Raw genomic sequence first — 22,433 nt, 5'->3', positions numbered from 1 at the left:
CAAGAAGAAGAAGAGAGAGAAAGTAGACCTACCTCACTTGGGCCAGTTCTCTTGGTCAGGTTTTTTTAACCTGAGACATTTGGGCCAAATTCAGGCTGATGACCAGGCCCAGCTGGAATAGGGCAGGGAGGGTGAGGCACAAAGAGCCCTGACCAGGGAAGCCCCTGCTGGGCCTTGTCTCCCTGGTGCAGAAGAAACTCCAAAGATAAGCTGCTCACTGGGGAAGGTGGAAACAAGGGACTGTGTTTGAAGTGAGCTGGAACTCTGGCTCCCTGTCACTCCAACCAGCTTCCCTGGGCCTCAGTTTTCTTAGCTGGGCTTTACACTGGCTGTTCAGGCCCTCCTAAGGCGGGGGGTGGGCGGTGGGGGGAGGTCACCATTGAGATAATAGACACGTGGTGTAAAGATGGTTTAGAGAACCAATCTCAAATCTCAAGAAGAGGAGATCAGAACCTGCAAATCTATTTCAAAGCAGTAGCACCCAGGACTAATCTACCACACTGGTTCCAGGATTTGAAGAAAGATGCCTCCCCGGGGCATGCTGCCTGCCCATCACCCCTCCAGAGCTCCTACAAATAGAACTTCAGATCTCCCCCACAAAGCATGTCAAGCAGCTCACTGGCATCTCCTTCCATATTCCATCCCACCGAGCCCTGCATTTGCTGAATCTCCTGCTCTCTCGTGCCCCATCTCCCCAAGCAACCGATGGAACCTGAGGCAAAGGGGTTCCCCTATATAAGGTGGTCAATCACACAGCTCTGTTCCCTTCCTTGATAAATAAGCCCTGTTGGTTTCTTGTGTCCACCACAGCTTCTGGGAGCCCAGGGCCCACTGAGTCTCCCCTCCAGCAAGCAGTGAGGGTTGGGAGCCTGGGTTCCAACTCTGAGACCACTCAGATCTAGAATAAATCAATGCCTTTTCTGCTTCAGTTTCTGCATCTGTGGAAATATGGACAATAATCTCTCCTCCACACCCCACCTAATTCCAAGCAATGGTATGAGAAGCAAAATGAAGGCACTGCTGGTGAAAAGGGTTATTTGAATACAAGCTATTTACAAAGATTTTAGACCTCCTGGGATGCCTGGGTGGCTCAGTTGGTTAAGCGTCTGCCTTCAGCTCGGGTCACGATGTTGAGGTCCTGGGATTGAATCCCACATCAGGCTCCTTGCTTGGCGGGGAGCCTGCTTCTCCCTCTCCCTGCCACACCCCCTGTTTGTGCCCTCTATCTCTCTCTCTCTGACCAATAAATAAATGAAATCATTTTTAAAAAATTTAGAGCTCCTTTCTTTTGTATTTCTTGGATGCAATCATTTTGGAGTAAGGAAAAGACCTCTTGAAGGGTCCTACTACCCTGACAGTAGTTAATGAACCAGAGAAAGGTAGTAATAATAGTAAGACAAAGGGAAGAGCAAACAAAAATCCCTTCTAGAGTCCCTTCTGGACTCTCGGGACCTAGAGTCTTCCCACATCCTCTGGACAGTTCCTCTCTTAAATGTGACCTTCATCATAGGAGGTAAAGGTATGTCGGCATCAACATGCTGCCCAGACAGTTCCTATAGGATCTGACCCCCTCCCTGTCACGAAATTCTGCCCACAGGTCTAGAATTTGAATTAAAAAGCAAAGAAAATAAGGATGTATAAAGCCAAATCTGTCTGCCCACGCCCTAAGCACTCACTAAGAAAACATTAAAATCGTGCACTCTTCTGAGCTGTGAACCATATGTCTCTCAAGCTCGAAGGAACTTCCAGAGAGGACATGATGATGGTCATGATGATAAGTGATTCTGATGACCGCTGCTTTCTCAACAGCTCACATGCACCATAAACTTGATCCGTTCTACTGATAAGCTTTACAACATCCTTATAAGGCTGATGGTATTATTAGCTACAGCAGCACTTCTCCAACTTAAGCATATGTCAGAAGCACCTGGAGGGCTTTTGAGACCCAGACTGCAGGGCCCCACCCCCTGAGTTTATAATTCAGTCTATGGTAGGGCCCAAGAATTTGTATTTCTAACCAATTACCAGCTGACATTGACATTACCACTTGAAAAAATGCACTCAGGGAGCCACTAAGTTAGATGTTCAAGAGATTCCATTCAAACGAAGTCATCTACCCAGGGCCGTCTATACCCACAGCCACGCAATTTTAAAACACCTGTACTAAGATTCAAACCTAGGTTGGCTGATGCCAAATCTTGCATCAGTTCCTTGCTGTCTCCTGGTCTCCTGAGGACTCAACCCAGTGTGGATTAAGTGTGCAGTGCTGGCCCCGAAGTTGCCTGATGTCTAAAGTTTTCTGAAGAAGGTCTGAGGATGGGGCAAGGAAGGGAAGCAGGACCAGAGGCATGAAACTTAGAAGAAGCCTGGGAGCCACAGGGCCAACTTCTGTAGGCAGGGAAGGTTTACAGAAGTCATCCTGGACGCTTTATTTTTGTGCCCAATTCCACCACTAGCCAGACATGGTCCTCATGAAGACTCGGTCTAAGATCCCAAGTCAAGTGGTCAACCCATAAACCTGCCATGAGGTCCACCTCTAAAACCCACACCAATACCATGAGACAGAATCCAGACTCCAATGAAGTCAGTCCAACTGGTTGCTGTGACTCAGTTTCCTTGTTTGTTAAAAAGGAGAATGATCCCCATCACCTCAAGGTCCCAGTACAACAATGTCAACAAGTAGCACTTCAAAATAAATACCCAGGGGCGCCTGGGTGGCTCAGAGGGTTAGGCCTCTGCCTTCAGCTCAGGTCATGATCTCAGGGTCCTGGGATCGAGCCCCGCATCAGGCTCTCTGCTCAGCGGTGAGCCTAATTCCCCCCTCTCTCTCTGCCTGCCTCTCTGCCTACTTGTGATCTCTGTCTGTCAAATAAATTAAATCTTTAAAAAAAAAAAAAATACCCAGCATCGAGAACAGCTCTTTCTCAGTGGGTGTTCTATAAATACTAGCCAACGTCACCGTATTAGTGATATGGAGCCCTCTGTGAACTGGAAGGTTTGCAAAGCACTTTCCAAATGTGTTCCTCATTGTTGATGTTGGCAGAAGCTTTCGAAGATCCCTGGATGGAAGCATTTCCTGTAGATTTTAACTTGCTCCCCTCCCTTAAAAATTTGATTAAAAGAAAATAAAACAACAATTTTGCTTGATGGTTCTCCCATTTCAATAGCTCCGACTCCTGGCCCCAGCATCCCTGTGCTTGTCCCCACTAAATGCCATGTCAAGCGTTCATTAAAAGCAAACTGGGTTTTTAAAAATAGTGAGACATCTGCATAAATGTTGTTTTATCACTACAATTAGGCAAATTGGCTTCTAAAGCAAATGCAAAATCATTTCGAGGATTTACATTCAGCATAAGACAAACAGGGCAAAGCAGGCCTTGGACAGGTCAGCTGCAACCTTGTACATCATCCAGCAGAGCTGTGGGAAAGGGAGGAGCAGGAGGGAGAATAGGGCAGCAGCAACTTCTGCCCTGTCCTCAGGGCACTCACAGTCCCTGTGATTCTGGGTGGGGGGGATTCCTGGCTCTTTCACCTGTGTCCTTGTTGGACTCCTGGCTCTTAGAATCCTGCAGAAGGTAGGAACCTTTCATGTGTCCTTCTGGAGACCTCTTCAAATCAGACCCAACAGGGACGAATCTATTTACTTAGGAAAGGCACCGGCCTACTGCTACTAAGTCCTATGGGCAGGTGTCTCTCTGCATCCTGCCCCAGAGAAGCTTTCAAAACTGCAAAGGCAGTTTTCAGAGCCAATCACGCAGAGAGAAGGGGACGGGCCATTACGCCCCTCAGCGACCCTCGTCTATAAGCTCCTGGTAATTTTTTCTTACGTTTGTTATTTCCTTCAACGGTTAATAGTCCCTCAGAAATAGGCCTACTGTCTTAAATTAGACAATGAGGTTTGTGTCATCCATTCTATTGCCCTTTTTTGCTGTGGCTTCCAGACATCTCACAACTAAATTTGATATTCAATGGCAGTCACTTAGGTAGCCTTAATTTTTAGTATAATTATCTCTGCTCCTTCTGTATGGTTTTGAGCTTTTATTTTATGTCTTAGTGAACACACACCAGGCTCAGGGCTAACATTACCTCTCCATTTCAGCAGGGATGCAAAAGATCTTATCCTGTTTTAGGGTCCTGGAAGTGGCCCAAATTCATAAATGAGCTAAAGTACAGACCAATATTCCTAGTGGAGATTCTTATGTGTTAGAAGGATCCCAAAAGGGAACTGAAAAGAGAATTCTGATACTATTTATTGAGCACCTTCTCCATCCTAGTCACCTTAAATATCTTATTTCATTTAATCCTCGCTACTACGTTACGACATAGCTCAATCAGTCCCTGTAACACTCCTCATCTGTAATTTGGGAACAGTGTTCTCATTTAAATTTTCATGGTTAGTTAGAGGAACTGAAATTAGATACAAAATATATCTGACTTCAGAGCATATATCAAGCCACTGTTAGCCTATACAGTGCTTTTGTGTAAACCCGAGCAAGGGGCCCCTCTGGGAAGACACAGTCTTACGGCGATGGGGCACTGTCTTCGTGTGAGCAGTGCATAAGCTATAGAAAGGGCCAGCCTTGAAGCCTCTCTACTTCGTTCTTAGAAACAGCCCTGAGACAGGAGGGACTGCTGATCTCACCACGATCCCTGTGCTGCTTCCTTTCTGCACCACACAAAGCACAGCACTGGGCCGTATCTCCCAGGCCCCATGCATGAAGGCGGGGGCACACGATTGCTCCTGTCAGCGAGGGCAAGCATTGTATGTATCATTTCCTGGGGAGTCTGTAAACTCCTCAGCAGTTCTCCACTCCCTCCTTCTCATCCCCCACAGTCAACAGAGACAGGACACTTTGAGGACAAGGGAAGCACATGATCAGGAACTAGAAGGAGTCTTGAGTCCCTTGAAAACTGCAGAGCTGAGTGCATTTCTTCTCCTTCAAACTGCACTGGATTGTGATATGAATAAAAAATATAATTTTATTGTGCTTAGGTCCCTGACATTTGGGGGTCATTTGTTATGGTATATGACTTACTCTAATGCAAGCCCAAACTATCTTGTTTCCATTTAACAGGACTGGCTGAAAAGATTCAAATGACCTATGGTTAAAAGCAGTAAGCTTCTGATTCAAGAGGCCAGAGGCTGGGGCGGAGGGTGGGCGAGATGATTCCATTTCTTTGTTCTACTAAGTAAAAATTCTCCACAGATCGTCCGTACTTGAAGCCCAACCTTCAAGAATATTCCAAGTTAATCTCACTTTCCGTTCAGACCTTCAGTCATACTTATGAGTCATAGAACTGCAGGGTGTTCAAGCTGAAAGGCACCTCTGAGATCATTATTACAAATGTTGGAGATAAGAAAACTAAGGCCAAGATGTATGGCCTGCCTGGGGTCTCGGAGCCAAGGCTAACGTCGAGGGCTGGTCCAGGGCTCTCTGCATCCCCTGAACGGATGGAAGCCAAGCCCAAACAGCTCAAGGGATGAAAGCAGCCCAGCCCTGCCTGTGGAGTCTGGTGGGGAAAGCAAGCAAAGTGTTCACACGGAGGCCACTCCGTGTCCAGAGGCCGCTGGCGCCCTCCACTGGACGAACTTGCCCTGTCCTCCAAGCCAGCCGGGCACAAATTGCAGGACTCCCAAGTAGAGAGCAATGGAACTATGGCAACGCTCTCTAGGTGTCCGCAGCCACAATCAGCACCTGTGTTATAACTCCTTTGAGATTGTGAGCTATTCCCTGGCACGTCCCCACATTTTCCAGTCAATGGATCCTGCCGCCTGTACAAATGTAATGTCACTTCAGGCAGGGACACTTGAGTCTACTGTTCCACGCCAAGAGCAGGGAGCACAGCTCCCCGAATCACAGCATCTCCTCCTCCTTCTTCTGGTGCACTGATGCTGCAAAAAGAAAAAAAAAAAAAATACCCTTCTTCTAAGGACCCTGCCCCATTTTTTTTTTAAATTCAGTCTCCAGTTCTCGATGAAATTAGTATTTTTCTCTGTGTTGCAGCAGCAGCCGCAGACTGGGCAAGAAAGGAATCTGAGGGAAAAAGAGATAATAAAAGCATCTGTCTACATGACACTGGAGTGGAAAAGGAGGAGCAGGACAGAAGGGCCAGTGGGCTTGTCCCGGCCTCTCTGCATGCTGCTGTGAACAAAAGCTTGCTGGGGACAGAATGTGGTCCAGCAGCAGCCAGCGTGCCGAGTGGAAAACCAGAGAGCCATTGTAGTGCCATTCTCTATTCAAAAGGCAATTTTCTCGGAGGTGGTAAGAAGCCACTGTCTGACACTGAACCTCAATTTCCCTGGCTCTGTAGAGCAAGTGACTAAATGATCACAGAAAGTCAGAGATGGTTCTTCACCTCACCGGTTCACTTTGGAGAGGAGCAAACCCAGGCCCAGAGAGGGAAAGGACTTGCCTAAAATCAGCCAGCTAGGAAGGGGCCAAGGTAAAGTGGAGCTCAGGTCTCCCGAGCTCAGCCCTTGCACAAGAAATGTAGCTCTTCACCATCAACAGAGGGACAGAACAAGCAACATTTGGGGGGTACTTTAGCCACAAGGTTTTAGGAATCAGGGGTTTTGGTGTGCGTTGAACTTGGAGAGAGGGGCTGATTCTGGATATCCTACCTGAGCCTGGAGCTGTGGGCCAGGGGCTCCCAGGTTCTAGGCAACTCTATCATGAATGCCCTTTGTGGATAACAAGGCTGGCCTACCTGCTTCTTAAGATTATCATGAAGAGTTGATGAAATAATATAACCCAAAATTTTATTTTACTCTATTTCTAGAGAGGAGACTCTCAGATTAAATTTCATCCAACTCCTTTATTTTATTTTAGGGCCATTTTAGAAAACCCAAACTCAGAGAAGGTATTGCTATAAACTTCAGAATTCTGCTCCCTAAGCCTGATGGGCCCCTGTGCTGCTTGAGGGGGCCCAAAAGGAAGCTGAAGACCTGCAGACTCCACAAGATTTTCTCGTCTGGTGCAAAGGAGTGTCAGTGCTAAGCCAATGGAGAGCCAGGGTCCAGGATGCTGCCGAAAGCCACAGTTCTCCAGCCTGAGTTCAGCCATGCACCTGACCCAAAGCCTCCACCCATGCTGATTTAGAAAATCTAAATGGCAGACATTTGGTTAAAGACTTACTAGTTTCTCTTCGATCTGCCACCGAGAATTGTTCATAGACATCCTGCTCCAGAACCAACTGGGAGCGCTTTGCAGATTCCAAAGCATTACACCAGATTCACTAAGTGAAAAATCTTCAGAAAGGGGGCCCAAGAAATTATGTACATTTATTTGTCCTAAAGCAATAGCTTCCCGTGCACTTAAAGGAAGGAATGGAAAGGAAAGGGAATCCAAATGACTTAGCACCACCTGGAAGGCCCAAGGGGAACTCCTCACCCTCACCTTTTATCCCCGCTTCTAATCCCCCACTATAGACACACTGATCTGCCTTCTGTTCCTCATGTGAAACTCATTCCTGCCTCAGGGCCTTTGCACTTATTCTTCCCTCTGCTTGGAGCAATTCTTTCTCTGGTCTATTCATGGATGGTTCCTTTTCATTATTTATAAAACAATTGTTTATTCGAGTATCATCCTCCTCATTATCTGGCTCCCAGGCAGCTCCCTTAAGGATGTCTGCCTACCCCATCCTAATACTGCGCCCTGCCACCAGGTCCTTTTCTGTCATCAGAACATCCTTGAAAACAGAATCTTTATCTTACTTCTTCTGTATCCCCAGCAACTGAATAACCTCTAACATGTCATAGGTACTTAATAAGTACTTGTAGAAGGAAGGAATGACCTTACCCAGTTTTATTCTAAGATTCTCTTATTTATCTGTTTACCTATTTATTACCTATCTCTCCCACTACAGTGAGCATTCCCTGAGAGCAAACATTTGTCTGCCTTGCTCCCATCATGTCCTTAGTGCCTGGAATAGTATCTGACCCATCATAGGTACTTAGTAACGAGCTGCTCAACGAGATGCATTAGCGAACGTTTGAGAATCCTGGAGCAGGGATCTGTCTGGGCTGCGGACAAGGGAACCGTTTCAATCAACAAGCATTTCCAGTCATGTACAAAAACCTGGGGAAATTTTTAAAAGGCATAAAGCATCTATCTTCCCCCTAAATTGCCCACAGATTAATGAAGGAGACAGAGGCATGAACAAATGACTGTGAAAACACACAATGAGGTGAAGGCAAGATGTTTGGAGGGTACAGAGCAAGAAGCCACCTGTAATTCAGGCAACCAGGAAGTCTTTGGAGAGGGTGCCAAGACTGGAGCCAACCTTAAAGTGAAGACGGAAGCAAAAACCGGAGGGTGGAAAAGTGGAGAAAGGCAAAGAAAAAAGGACCAGTTTGGAGGCAGATGGCATTTTCGGGAAAGAGTTCAACAAGCAGGACAGCAGAGTGACGAGGCTAGATCAGCGGCTGGACACCAGGTCGCGCTTGGAAGCTTCATTTCGCTCTATCGGCCAACGGCTCCCCAGTGATTCAAGTGGCAACAATCTCTCCCTTCTTTTAAAGACTCTTTATAAACAAGCCATGTGAAGATCAAATATTCACACAGAATAAATAAAACGCTGAAGTCCAAAATATAATGTGAAGTCCGTATTTTTACCTCAGACGCATGAAACACAGCTCAGCAACCACAATTTGAAAAACAAAGGATTTCTCAGTGTTTCACTGGCCATCATTTGATACACTTTTTAAGTTGGTTGATGAGAAAACATAAGCGAAGTATAACTGTAGGACACACACAAGACTTTTTAGATGAATTTGTTTGGTACGGTATTGATGGAAGAACATTTACCTGTCCTAAAAATGGATGTACAGACCGGGCTGGGAACCCCCCGTGAGTTAGAGACCCAGTTCTCCAGGGTGTCCTCTGCAGACTGGGAAGCACTGCTGAAGGTCACATGAAGGCAGAGAAGAACGGCGGGCAGGAGCTGATTTTGATGGGATCTGAGTGTGAGGGAGTTAACTGTGGGGGAACTTGCGGAATGCAGGAGGTTGGACTGAAATGGATCCGCGAGAAGGCCAAGTCATGCATGGGTACTCGTGGTGAGGGACAGAGATGTCCTCAGCTGTGGGACACACGGTCTGATGAACAGAGGCCCTGATCTCAGCCCCTGCTCTCCCCACACCTGACCCAGATCTAAAAAACAACAGCCAAGTGATGCCTCAAGGGGGGGCCAAACCACACGTCCATGCTAATTTTCAACCCCCGTGTCCTGCCCATCGGAGAGCGAGAAATTCTGAAACGAACTGCATGCAGTCCTACAGGCTGGGTCTCACACTCTGCCAAGCACCTAACACTTGGGTGAATTTCCTTCTAGACTTTTCCCTGGGGGTATCAGAACCACACTGCCAGGTATCCTTTATTCCCCTCCCCCACTTCTCTACATTAGTCACACTGTTCTGTCATAAAAAATTGTTCTACAAACACGACTTTTAGTTGTCACATAATATTCCACTCTAAGAATGTCCCATAATTTACCATTCTCCTTTTGTTGGACACTTAGAGAGTTTCCAATATGTCACTATTATAAATAGCCCTGTGGTGCCCATCCCTGCACATAAATCTTGGTGCACATCTCCGATTATTTCCTTGGGGCAGATTCCTAGAAGCGTGATTGCTGGAATGTTTGCCATTTTGATGGATTTCGTGTTGTACCGCTTCTCCCGCCTGGTGTCCTGGTGGCAAAAGATGAATACCTATGAAAGCATGCGTGCGGGAAGAAAAGGAGTTCTACGGGAACATGGGCTCACGAATCCCAGAAGAGAGGAGACACTTCCCAAGGGCTAATCTGGGTGACAGGCAAGACTATTTATTTATTCGAGGCATTTACCTGACCCCATCTTCCAAAAGGGACTGACCCAGAACAAGAAGAACTAATATATCATATGAAAATGTCAGAGGGGTGGGGAAGAGGAGGCTGCCAATGGTGAAATGACTCCGCTGCTCAAGACTCAAGGAAAAGAAAACTCAGAAGAGCAAGGTGGGGATTTTTGTGATCCGTTCCTCTGCTACTAGGACTGCCAAGTAAAATACAAGATGCCCCGTTAAATTTGAATCTCCAACGCACAACTAGTAATTATTTTAGTATAAAAAACTGTGTCCCATGAAATATTTGGGAAATACGTACACTAAAACAAACAAACAAACAAAAACTGTCGCTCCAAAATTCTAATTGAACAGGCATCCTGGATTCTTATTTGCTCAGTGTGGCAACCCGGCCACTGTATCTGAATTACAGAGCCGTGATTAAGAGAAGGGCAGCCACCACACAGTTCGGAGGGCAAATATGAGTGGAGGGGCCCAGGAAACTGAGCACTAATTAAGGAGACAAGGCTGCAGCTTTTTATCAGTAAGCAGATTTTTTTTTATTATTATTTTTTTTTTTGGTGGGATCTTGGCTCAAGGATTCCCACCCTTGAGAAAGCCACAGAGAGCTGTAGACATAGGGGGCTGGCTCTGATCGGGGCCACTCTGGGGCACAGGGCTCTGGGTGTGTGCTGGGACTGTCAGAGCCACAGGACTCTGGGGAGGGACAGCGGTTCCCCTTGCCATTTTTTTTTTCCCCTTGCCATTTTTCCAGATGGAACATGAGGGAGGCAGCTGAGAACAGGCTGATCCTACAGACACTAAAAATCGTTGTCTCGGGCGCCTGGGTGGCTCAGTGGGTTAAGCCGCTGCCTTCGGCTCAGGTCATGATCTCAGGGTGCTGGGATTGAGTCCCGCATTGGGCTCTCTGCTCAGCCGGGAGCCTGCTTCCCTTCCTCTCTCTCTGCCTGCCTCTCTGCCTACTTGTGATCTCTGTCAAATAAATAAATAAAATCTTTAAAAAAAAAAAAAATCGCTGTCTCCCTGACCTCACCACGGCCAGCAAACTGCTTTATTTAAAGGAAGGGAAGAAAAAGAAGGCGCTCTCTTTACACACACACAGAACCTTCCTTTGGTCGTGCCTCAGCAGTCTCTCACACAATATGCTCTAAATTAATAGCTTCAGGGAGATAATGGTTTAGAAAACAGGAGTTTGTATGCAACCAAGGAAAATGTTCTGCTCCTTATTATATAGCTATATATTTTTTTGCAGTCAGATTATGAGCAAACAAGGTTAAATGCACACATAAACACACACGCATACGGGCAAATGGACCTCGATTTTCTACTCCATGACCCACCACCTCAAATTTCCGCTTTCGCCTTTGCTTGGACTATTTCTCCTGCTTCCACCTTTCTCCTGCTCATTCTGCTTCTCCCTGTTTATTTCCTTTGCCCTCTTTTCCTGTACTTTCTTGGTTTTCTTGTTATTTATTCTTTTGTCTTTCTCTTCAAGACAGAAAAACAGCTCAATCAAAAATAAATTTTAAAAACATGCAATGTTTGAACTGGGAGGTGCCTCGGGAATCATTTTGCAAACAAAGAAACTAAGGCACACAAAGGTGAAGGAATGTTGTCAGGATAACATGGTTTCTAACTTAGGATTGGGGTCCAATCTCTTCTCTAAATTTGGTTCCCCTTCCCCTGCGGGAAGCTCCTTCTCATGAGGTCCAGCATGATTTTGAAAGTCGAGTGGCTTTCCGTGGTGAACTGTGTCCTCCACAATAATCCGTCCACCTTTTAACCAATCTCCATCCCCTTACCTGCGACCACGACCTTTTTTGGAAATAGGGTTTTAGCAGATGTGATCAAGGTAAGCTGAGGTCAACCTGGGTGGGCCCCAGATCCCATGACTGGTGTCCTTTGCAGAAGGCTACATGATGACACAGGGACCCTGAGATACACAGTAATAAGGCCATGTGACCGTGCAAGCCAAGGTACCAAGGGTCGCCAGCAACAAGAAGCAGGGAGAAAGGGAGGGAACAAATTCTCTTTCAAAGCCTCCAGAAGGAACCAATCCCACCAACACCTTGATGTCTAGCCTCTGGAAGGGCGAGAGGGTAAATCTCTGTGGCTTCAGGTCATCCATCTGATGGTGCTTCATCAGAGCAGCTGTGGAAGCTAATATACCTCGTCCCGCTCACATACTACCAACTGTGGAGCAGACGGGAGCCCGCAGCTCTGGAGCCCGCCAGCCCCGGGCTCCCCTGCCCCACACTGCCTGGGTCATCGGAGGAAGTACCCAATGAACGTCTTGCATGGGCAAGAAGCTGGACCTGGGGTTTCTGAGATATGAAGCAAGACGAGACAGGGTCCCGCCGTCAAGACACCACAGTAAGACTAGAATAAGGAAGGCCATGCTAAGACATTGCTATAGGGGCTTCAAAGAAGGGCCAGGCTGCCACTGTCCCAAATGAAAAGACCTCCCGAACTATAGCTCCATCCATAGGAAGAAAGGGCAACCCTGTGTCTGCAGAGCAGGGATACCCCGCAGACTCTGCCTCTGAAGAGAAGTCAGCTCTCCAGGGGTAACAGACACATTCCCAGGATCCTCCCAGATGGACCTTTCTTTGAGCCAGCAGCCCAAGGTCTGGAAATGCAGGCTTAGGGCTGTGTATCTCAAAGGCTGGAGGCCTGCCCTTCCACCCACCCCTTGGTGCCCCTGAGGAATCTGAACACTCCCTAGAGCTGGCCTTTGCTTGACCCTGCGTTGGGGGGCTAGGAGGGGTGGGCTTTGGGAGTGGCAAGGAGGGAGTCTCTAGGTCGGATATGGGTCCTAACTTGAACATCAACACACCCCAAGCCTCTATTTTGGCTCAGCCTCTGAGCCCTTTGGAGGTTGGTACTGGCTCCCAGAATTACCACATGGGGGTCTGCTGGGCCTGACAAGAATGGGTCATGCTTCCCAAGCCCAGAGGGGAGTGCTTCTTCCTACAGAGGCGGGGGGGAGGGGTGAAGGGTTGGGGGAGGGGAGGAGAGGCTTTTCCAAAGCCTGCCATCATGCTTGGTGCTTGTTCCCAGAGCTGCACAAAACAGGTGGAGGGGCCTGGAGCTGCTCTGTTCAATCCTGACTCTGGGTGATTTGCTTGTTCTTGGCTCCTAGCAAATTAAAATGTCCTTTATATTTATAACAGGAGCAATAATCCGCCTTAGGTTTTGAAACGAAGGTGGAATAGTCCATTCTATTCTCTTGTCAGATGCTAATCTGACTCACTGATAATGAAAAAAGGAGAAGAAAATCAGAGGGAAAGCTGGCTTGGTCTGCAGAATCAGAGGATTTGCAAGGGCAAGGGGGGAGGGGGGCTTTGAATTAAAATTAAATATTAGGCGGTGGAGAAATCACACTGGGAAAGACTGGCCTGGAAGTGATACAGAAGTGGATGTAAAGGGGGTGGGGTGACAGCTGGGCCCGCTTAGGCAGGATCAGAAGCAGCAGAATCATAATGCCGGGGACTACATCTGAAATCAGCTCATGGCTGAAGCCTCCCGAACTAACTAGGGGAGCGCCTGTGGGGAGGGAAGGGCTGGCGACAGCTGGGTTTACTTTTTATTTTTGAGCATTTATTTTTTATTTTAGTTTCTCCTAGTTTAGCTCTGGAGTTTGGGCTCTCCTGGATGTGGAAGCAAAAAGAGTCCGAGGGGAAAAGCAGAGGGAAAACGGAGAGAAGGAACCTCACGTGTGCAGCTCAAGAGAAAAGTTCAGCGTCTGATTAGGTTGTTCGGCCCCATTTCTTGAACTGAAAGATTAGACAAAACAGCAGTGTTTTGGTTTTTCTTTTCATCCAGGAAACGGGGGAGTTTTCTTCCCAATGTTTCAGTCTGCGTGGGTCAGTCCCCGGGGGCAGTACAAGCTCTCTGAGATGTCCTGGAGACCCCTCGAAGTGAGAGCTGAGTACATGGCACAGCATCTGTCTGAAGGCAGACCATCCAGGCTGACCATCCTGAACACAACCTCCAAAGTTAGTGAGAACGCCCCTATCTGCTTTCACAGGACATGGTAGGGGCTGGAGGAGAAGTCCTTGTATTTTTCTATGTATGTTGTCAAATAATTGAGTGTAAGAAGATGATTCCTTCCCCATGGTGAGCTTCCGCCAGTTCTCCCATAACTTCCACTGCTGGATGCCCACTCGACCTTCTAGACGTCTGCTCCCATGCATACCAGAAGGCGGCAGCTGTCTTGCCCTGTCCATATGTTTCTGCACATAAACAAAACTGGGTGCCTTGACTCTCCACCACCGTCTTAGCTCAGGCTGCTGTAACAGCGCCACAGACGGAGTGGCTTATAAACAACAGAAATTTATTTCTAATAGTTCTAGAAGCTATAAATCCCAGATCAGGGTGCTGGCACACAGCTGGGTTCTGGTAAGCACCGCCTTCCAAACAGCAACCTGACCTCTTCTTGCTGTGTCCTGACAGGGTGGAAGGGGGAGAGAGAGAGCTCTCTGAGCTCACTCGTAAGGTCACTAATCCCACTCATTGATGGCTCTGCCCTCAGGACCTAATCTCCTCCCAAAGGCCCCACCTCCTAATACCATTACATTGGGGGTTAGGAATTCAATATATGAATTTTGGGAGGTCCCAAACATTTAGCCCACTGGACACCTATAACATGTTCTCCTGATTTCTGGCCACCCTGGGAAGCTATAGTTTGTCTGTATCCTCTTTAAAGTATGGGTCCTGTAACTTAACAAGAAACGGGTTTTCCTTCTTCCCTCTCCAATCTGCCCCCCCCCCCACGCCACCACAGCAACTGTTAAAAAATACGTATCCCCCATCACGTTATTCCCCTGCCGGTCAAAACCCTACACTGGCTTTCCACGGCCTATGTAAAAAGATTCATTCCTCAGTGTCCCCCATAACCCGCACCATCTCTGATTACTCCGGCAGCTTCCTAACTGGGATCTCTGGTCCCATTCTTGGCCTGCCCACCCTATGACCCACTCTCTAGAGCTAGGACAAAAGTTGTGGGCCCCCCATATACCAAGTATCATCTATCACACGGTGTCCTGTTTATAACTCGGTAATGGAACCCCACTATAACTGGAAGAAAATCCAGATTCCTCCCCAGACGCTGTAAGTCGTGCATCCGATGCTGTCCCCTGCTGCCTCTCAGCCGTGTGGAGCCCTTCTCCCTGTCAGAACCGACCCTGCAGCCTTTCCTGCAGGCCCCACACAGGTGGGCCTCCTTCCTGCAGCAAACTCTTCTCGTGTATGTTCCCTGCCTGGAATGCGCGTCCCTCATTCCTCATGGGGCAGCCCCTACTCGTTGTTCAAGGGTGAGGCTGTATGCCACCTCCTCCAAGAGGTCTTTCCTGCCCTCTAGCGCATGCTCACGCTCACAGGGAGACTGACTGTCCTCTCTGAACCCACTGTCCTCTTGCACTGTAACACTGTAGCAAATCTATAATACCGGAGTTGGCTTATTTGTCTATTTATTGGCTGTCTGACTCTCCCACTAGAATACAACCTCCCCAAGAACGGAAAGCATGACAGTTTGGGATCACCATATACCCAGCATCTAGTTAATGTCTTGTACATAGGAGATGCCCAATAAATATTTATTGGATCAGTGAAGCTCTCAGACACCTTATCTCCTATCCTCCTCTTGTTCCTACTCATTCTCTAAGATCCAGGTCAAGAATCCAGTATAAAATTGTCCCTAACTTCAATGAACAGAGGTTATCATCCCTCTAAGGCGTGCAGGAAACAATGACTGGAGGCCCACTCTGAGCCTAGCATGATGATGTGTGCCGAGAACAAAGGATTCATCTACATACATCCGTTGGTCTCCAGGAGTCCACAGCCTAGTTGAAGATACATGCCCAAAACAAAATCATTAGAACAAAATGTTGGAATACTTGTGGATGACACAGGGACATGTGGGATATCAGAGCAGGACAAGGCGGGCACCCAGCAGGGTTTAGATTAATGACAGCACAGGATCAGGTCATGGGCACTTCCAGCCGGCTTTGTACCTAAGCAACTCTCCCAAGGCATTACCCATTGATTCATGTGCCTCTTAGTGTTCCCCACCAGAGCCCCAAGCCCAGGACAGGGATGCTGTCGAACAGCCTTGAGTCCCAGAACCCCCAGAACATCCCAGTGCATCCACCAAAAAGGCAGGAGGGCCATGGGAGCAAATCCCCAGGACTTTCGCTCGGCCGTAGGCTGCTCTAGGCCCGGCTGCTCTGGCTGTCTGCATCCACACAAAAGAAGCCCCTCACTCAAAAACAAGTCCTCCCTGGAGAAAGCCCAGCTATTTCCTGAGTACCACCTGCCACATGGGTTAATCCAGCTCTGGCTTTCTCCTTTATGGCCAACCCCATCTCAACCACAGCTGATCTCCCATCTGACCCCCAGAACCGAGACAAGGGGCCATAAATCGCCATCCACACACCCAGCGCTGGCTCACTGCCACCGCCACCGCCTCTGCCTCCACACCTCGGAAGAAAGACTTACGGGAGCCGCAGATGATGCTGAACTTCAATTAGGCCCTGCTGGCAAATTAGTCACGCAGGGTGACATTTTCCAATCATGGAACATTAGCATCCTCCCTAATTACACAATTGTGGGGCTAACATGCTTAGGAGCAAACAAGACCAAGCTGCCCTGCCACTCAAGGGTGCGCACCCACATCACACACGTGCACACGTGTGCACACACACACGCAGATGCAAAACCATGGGAAACTGGGGTCTACCTCTCCTCTAAGGTGGTTTAAAAGCTGACTGTGCACTTTGCTTAGAAGGAGCGAGGAGAACCACGTGAAGGAAACCCCGGTATCTCGGGAGCATTTCTAAGAATGTCACAGACAAAGAGAATTTCATTTCACAGAAAACAAGAGCTATGAGTACTAAAGGCTAAGAGTACTAAACCAGCCTGAAATGAAACTATCTTCTCCTTCCATTCAGGCCTGGTAGCCCAGGGTACCCACCCGGGAATGAGAAGTGAACCTTCACTTTGTCACACACCTGCTCTGTGACTTCCTAGAACTCGCTGAACCTGAAACCTGCTCTGTGACTTCCTAGAACTCGCTGAACCTGAAACCTGCTCTGTGACTTCCTAGAACTCGCTGAACCTGAACGCCCCTCCCTCACCCGTGGAAACACCGACCTCTCCTCATCGACTCATTCACTCAGAGAAGACTTACTGAGTGTGTCCACGCCACGCCAGACACTGCTCGAAGCCGTGAAGACAGCAGTGAACAGGGACGTAGCCACGCCGCCAGGTGCACGTGAGCCAGATGCCGCGGCGACTGTTAACACCCACAACTTTAACAGGAGAGATGCCAGGTACCGAGACAGGAACGGCAGGAACAGGAGTCTCTCAGAGTTACCCGGTCGGGGTGGGGGGACCCAATAATTTTTTTTTAATTATTAAGAAATACTGTTTATTTGTTAAGTAATAGTACTAAAGCAAGGAAGAATATTAGAATTTCAGGCTTAAATATCTTTTAAATGTTTGAGATATGTTCCACATCTTATGTTTTTTGCAAATAGTTAGCACTCGATAATGAATTATTGGTAGTCACAACCTAGAAAGCTATTTGTCTTCCAGATCTAATAGGACTGTACTGAAGCAGCAGTCTTGTAGTTCTTCGTATTTAGTGCCCTTTTGACATTCAAAGTCATTATACTTTCAACCGGTCTGCTCTTTGGTCCACCTGGTGGATGGAAAATCTTAGCATCTTTGCTGGAAATCTGGGTTGCCAATTTAACCACATAAGAGTCAGCAGAATGTGAAGGGTAAGGGTCAAAGGTCTCTTCATTTGTGTTGTAAGTGTATGCTCTCGTGCTTTTCCCCAGGAGAGCGAGGCAGTAGAAACTAGCCAGGACACGGGGAGGGACGAACGAGGGGCCGAACGGAGCTCGGGGACCGTGTGCGTTCGCTCCGGCTGGGGAGCAGCCACGGGACCACGGAATGAACGTCCCCTCTTCCCCACGTTCCTAATTCTTCCTCAAATTGCTCTTCTCTCCGGGGATCTCACGAAGTGGGCTTAGGGCTTCCCCTAACTGAACAGGCAGCTTTTCTAGGCCAAGGGTCAGTTCTTAGCAGCTCACCCTGGTGAGTATTAGATACATTTCGTGTCACTAGAAAGGAAGGCAGGCTTAGAGAGAGGATATTACAAAAAAATTAAGTACCTAAATGAGTAGATGTAAGCATGTCCACATTTTAAAAAAAGGGAAATAACGATAAATGATTTGCAATTATATATATATATATATATATATATATATTTATCTAAATATCTATCTATATATGTATGCAGGCCTCTGCATTTGTGTTGTAAGTGTATGCATGTGTGTGCATATATTCCTATATCCACCCCCATATTTTGTTACTTCAGGGGCTGCGGAAGTATGTAAATTGTCCAGCAGAGGCTCTAGCACCCAGTGGTCATTCAGTAAATATTCTCCATCATTCCTCCTGCTGCCCTCATTGTGACGATCTGAGTCGAGGACAAGCCTGACTCCTCCGAGCTGCATGACCACTGCTGCATTTCTGAAGGACACATCTTCACCTGCTGTCACGCTACAACAGAGCCCCCGCCTTCACTTCTCCACAACATCGCCTCCTGACGCAGCCTGGAGATGCTCCCACCTCATTCACAGCGAGATCCATCATCCCTAGGCTGGGGATGCCATGACCAAGCCTCCATGAGAACAGACACACCCACCATCTTGCCAGCAAACCCAGCACTGCCTCCCATCAAGCACGTAAAACACACCATTGGGATTTACTCTGTCACTCCTCCTTCCTCGCATCTGACATCACCTCTCTATGCACACTTCATTGGGGCACGATCAGTCACAGGAGCTCTGTGTGCCGTGGAGCCGGCTCCGGCTTTGGAACCACATGGTGGTAATCTATCTGCCCCTTCTCCATGGCTCTGGCTGCACTGGCCCATTATCAGCCGGAGGCAGGACTTCTAGGCCAGTGTTTGTTTGACTCACCACTCTCTCCCCTTCTGAGCTGCATCAGAACAAAATATCCTAGACAGAGCCCGGCCGCCTCCCCGTGGCGTGCTGCCAGTCATGAAGACGTCATTGGAAAGTCTCGTCTTTTTTTTTTTTTTTTTTAAATGCCGCTCCTTGTCGCCACAGATTGATCTGCCAGTTAAATATTTAGACATGCTCATATGCCTTTGTCATAAAACACCACTTGACTTTGAGCGATGAGCAAGGAGGTACTGAGGCTGTAGCTATTCCCTCCCTGGGACACGGGGAGAGAGGGAAGCAGCAACAAGACAACGCCCCACCGCAGGGGTCTGCGTACCTCCATCAAAACCCACCCACCCCACCGCCAGCAAGTCCAGCACACCCAGCCTCCGGAGCATGAGAAGGGTCAAGACAGGGGAGCCGGGTCTTCTCTTTGGATCGCCAAGTGCACGAGTTGGCTCAGTCAGCCCCAGGCCTCTCAGCCCAGTCCTGCCCTAACCTTCCCAACCACCGAATGGGCTACAGGTCAGCCTTCACAGTATCCCTATGACAGTGAAAAGTACCAGCCACATGGCACAACACACATGTTCTCATTTAATCATCACAACAACCCCCTCGGGAGATAGGAACAATTGTCCCGATTTACAAACACGGAAGCAGAGACGCACAGAGTTTAAGTGAACGGTAAACCCAATGACACTCGAGAAGGCAAAAGGGATCTGGGACTACAGCCCAACTCCCAAGGACGTGTTCCCTTCACCAGATGTCCACAGAAGGTCACCACCAACATGGACCCTCTAAACTCATGTTTGATCACCTCCGCCAAAAAGCCCCTTTATTCCCCTGCAACTTCTCAGAGGCTCCAGATCTTTCCTGGGAAATCTGGCTTGTTTCCTGATCACAGGGAGAGGTCAAAGGCCAGAGACTGAACCACTCAGCTCCCGGCGTGAACATTTCAACTATAAGGTACTTTCCAGAGCAGTGGCCATCAAAGTCCAGGACCCTCCTCCACGTGGACTATAATAAAGTGAATTTCAGTAGATGGCGGGTCATTATAACTCTTCAAGGGCAGCGTGGAAGGGCCCTGGGCAAACTGAAGGCAAGGCTGTCCCACAGCGGGCAGAGAGCACAGCGTGGTATGGAAGCTATTGAACGCGCCCCAGCCCACGGCACCTCAAGCCCAGTGTTTGCTCTACTAGCAAAAACTAGTTTGCAGAGAAACCCTTCCTTTCACTTCCTTGTTTCAGAAACAAGCAGGTGTTCTTTCATCTAAGCAGTTGGCAGAGGAGGGGAGGGAAGAGGAAACAAGCCTGGAAGCATCTGAGAAGAAGGCTAAGGCCATATCACCTGGGACCAAAGACTCCAAGAAGAAAAGCAACCCCTGCTGAGTCTCTGCGGTGAAAGGCCAGCGGGGAGCGACTGGCTACTGAAGCCCACTGTTACACTCCCCGGATGGGAACATTGAGGCTTCGAGAACATTCTTAGTGCCTTACAGAGAGTCACACCCTGGTCAGTAGCAAGAACTCAGGTTTTTTAACTCCCACTCCGGCTTTCTGTCTCTCCTCTCCCCCGCAACCAAACCATGCATCTGTGAACTCTGTTTCTTTCTATGTGTTGTCTTCAACTTCCTTCCTACTGTATATGGTCGTCTCCCACAAAGTGGTTAGGGGATCCAACTTACACAACTGCCATTATGACATGCAAGAAGGAGGAAGGAACCCCCCCGACCCCCCGCAAAGTCCGTAGATTGGCCTTGCTTAAGCCACATCCATACTCCTTGCCCTGTCAATGCATCTACGGTGGGAGAGGGATACAGCCTCCACCAGAATGACAAGAAATGGAAGAGATGCAGTTTCCCCAAAGAAACGGCAGCACCACTACCAGAAAAAAATAGAGACAACTACGATAGATGTCCACATACAAAGACAACCTAGCCATTCTTGCTTCCTGAGTTGGGGGGAAAAAAAACCCACATTCAGAAAATTCTACACAATGTTTTATACTATAGTTTCAAGGAACAGGGAGTAGAAAGCCAAACTTGGGCCTCCTCTCCTAATTCAAATTTTCAAAACCAGATTTTCCCAAAGAAGGGCTGCCTGCCTTTGGGGCAATCAGTAGCTTGCCAAACCTCTAATAAGGTGATATGCTTTCCCATTTGACTACTGTTCCCTGCAAATACCCTTCCTCCATCAAGAACCTTGAAGGAGAGGCATGGTGAAGAATAAGACTCCATCCAAATAGCCCATTCCAATCCTTCTACTCTCCATGCCTCACCACCTACGACCAGTCAGCTCACTCTCTCCCAAACCTGAACTTGTAAAAGGCAAACGGAAGACACAAACGAAGGTGGCAGGGGAGAAGAGAATCAAGTGTTATGTGCAGTCAACAGAGGTTGGCACCTGCTCTCATTCAAAAACAGCTCACCAGAGCATTTGAGCTCTTCCCTGCTCTGGGCTGGGAGAGTCTCACAGACCATGGCTGCTCATGAGACAAGAAGGGACAACAGTGTTAGGCAACTCAGGAATGCGTGTTCATTCCATCACTTACCAGCTGAAGGACACTGAGCAGTCAGTGACATCTGTGATCCTCGGTTCCCTCACCTGTAAAATGGAAATAGTGATTATTATCCATTTCACAGATGGGTAATAGAGTTGTTATGGGGAGTAAGCAAGATAATATCCTCGAATGGCGCCTGGGACATAGTAATGCCCCAAAATAATTAGATGTGTTATTGTCATCAGTGGCCACGTAGGTGTTGTGTCCATAAACTGTAGAAAAAGTGTATCTTAATCATCTATGCACCATTTTTCAAGAGTGCTGTTTTAATGAATTAACTTCAAATTCATTGAAAATTATTTCTGAACACAGTATACTTTATATCATTTATGTATCTTCTCAGTGGTCATTCAAAATACAGCTATTCCCATGTTGTTTCCCTTTTTTTTTTTCCAATTAAAGGAGTCCACATCCTCAAAAAAGGTTGAAAGGCACCCATACACATCACAGAGCTGTCTTTCCCTTAACTTGGCTTCTGTAGAAGTCGTAACTCAAGTGCGACATTTAGTACTTGACCTCTAACATTTCAAAGAATGATGCTTTTTCACTATTGCCCTTTGCTACTGTTGCTTACAAAGAAATTAGGTAGAATTCATGGCATCAGCAAGCATTAAATATCCCCATCTGTCCTGCTTACCCTAGAAGTTCTGCTCACCTGGATTTTTCTCTGCTACCCATGATGGATGGCGAGGAGCCACACTGTCAGATTGACTTCCAATCCATAAATAGCTCTGCCATTTAGATGCCATGGGGATAACATTAATACCAAACACAAAGACTAAATAAAAAGCCTTTAGCAACTGAATGGCCCTTAGATTTCAGAGGTATCGATCCACTGGAGCCCGCTAAGTTATTATGGCTACAGCTCTGCTCAGAGAAATCTGTGATCCTGAGGAAAGTTAGAAGTCACAATCACCTTTAACTACAAAGTCCAGCGAGAGGGCTCCGGGGCAGCTCAGTGCCCCATCCATACTGCAGCTTGTCTGGGCTGCATTCAATCCTCCCATTCAGAGCTAGCCTCAGGAACGGCTCTGGGGCTCAGTTTCCCCAGACGAAT

At 47.8% G+C, this 22,433-nt stretch overlaps 1 long non-coding RNA gene across 1 annotated transcript; it reads left to right on the top strand.

Moving 5' to 3' along the window:
• The first annotated feature begins 17,026 nt into the window (after window positions 1-17,026).
• Window positions 17,027-21,751, top strand: LOC131829780 (uncharacterized). Its single transcript, XR_009352992.1, has 2 exons — window positions 17,027-17,173; window positions 18,229-21,751. It is a non-coding gene; the product is annotated as an uncharacterized LOC131829780 (long non-coding RNA).
• Window positions 21,752-22,433: the final 682 nt, after the last annotated feature.

The sequence above is a fragment of the Mustela lutreola genome, chromosome 4, assembly GCF_030435805.1.
Source record: "Mustela lutreola isolate mMusLut2 chromosome 4, mMusLut2.pri, whole genome shotgun sequence".
Classification (NCBI taxonomy): Eukaryota; Metazoa; Chordata; class Mammalia; order Carnivora; family Mustelidae; genus Mustela; species Mustela lutreola.
The sequence above is the reverse complement of the archived record's forward strand: the minus strand, read 5'-3'. Positions and strand labels throughout refer to the sequence as shown.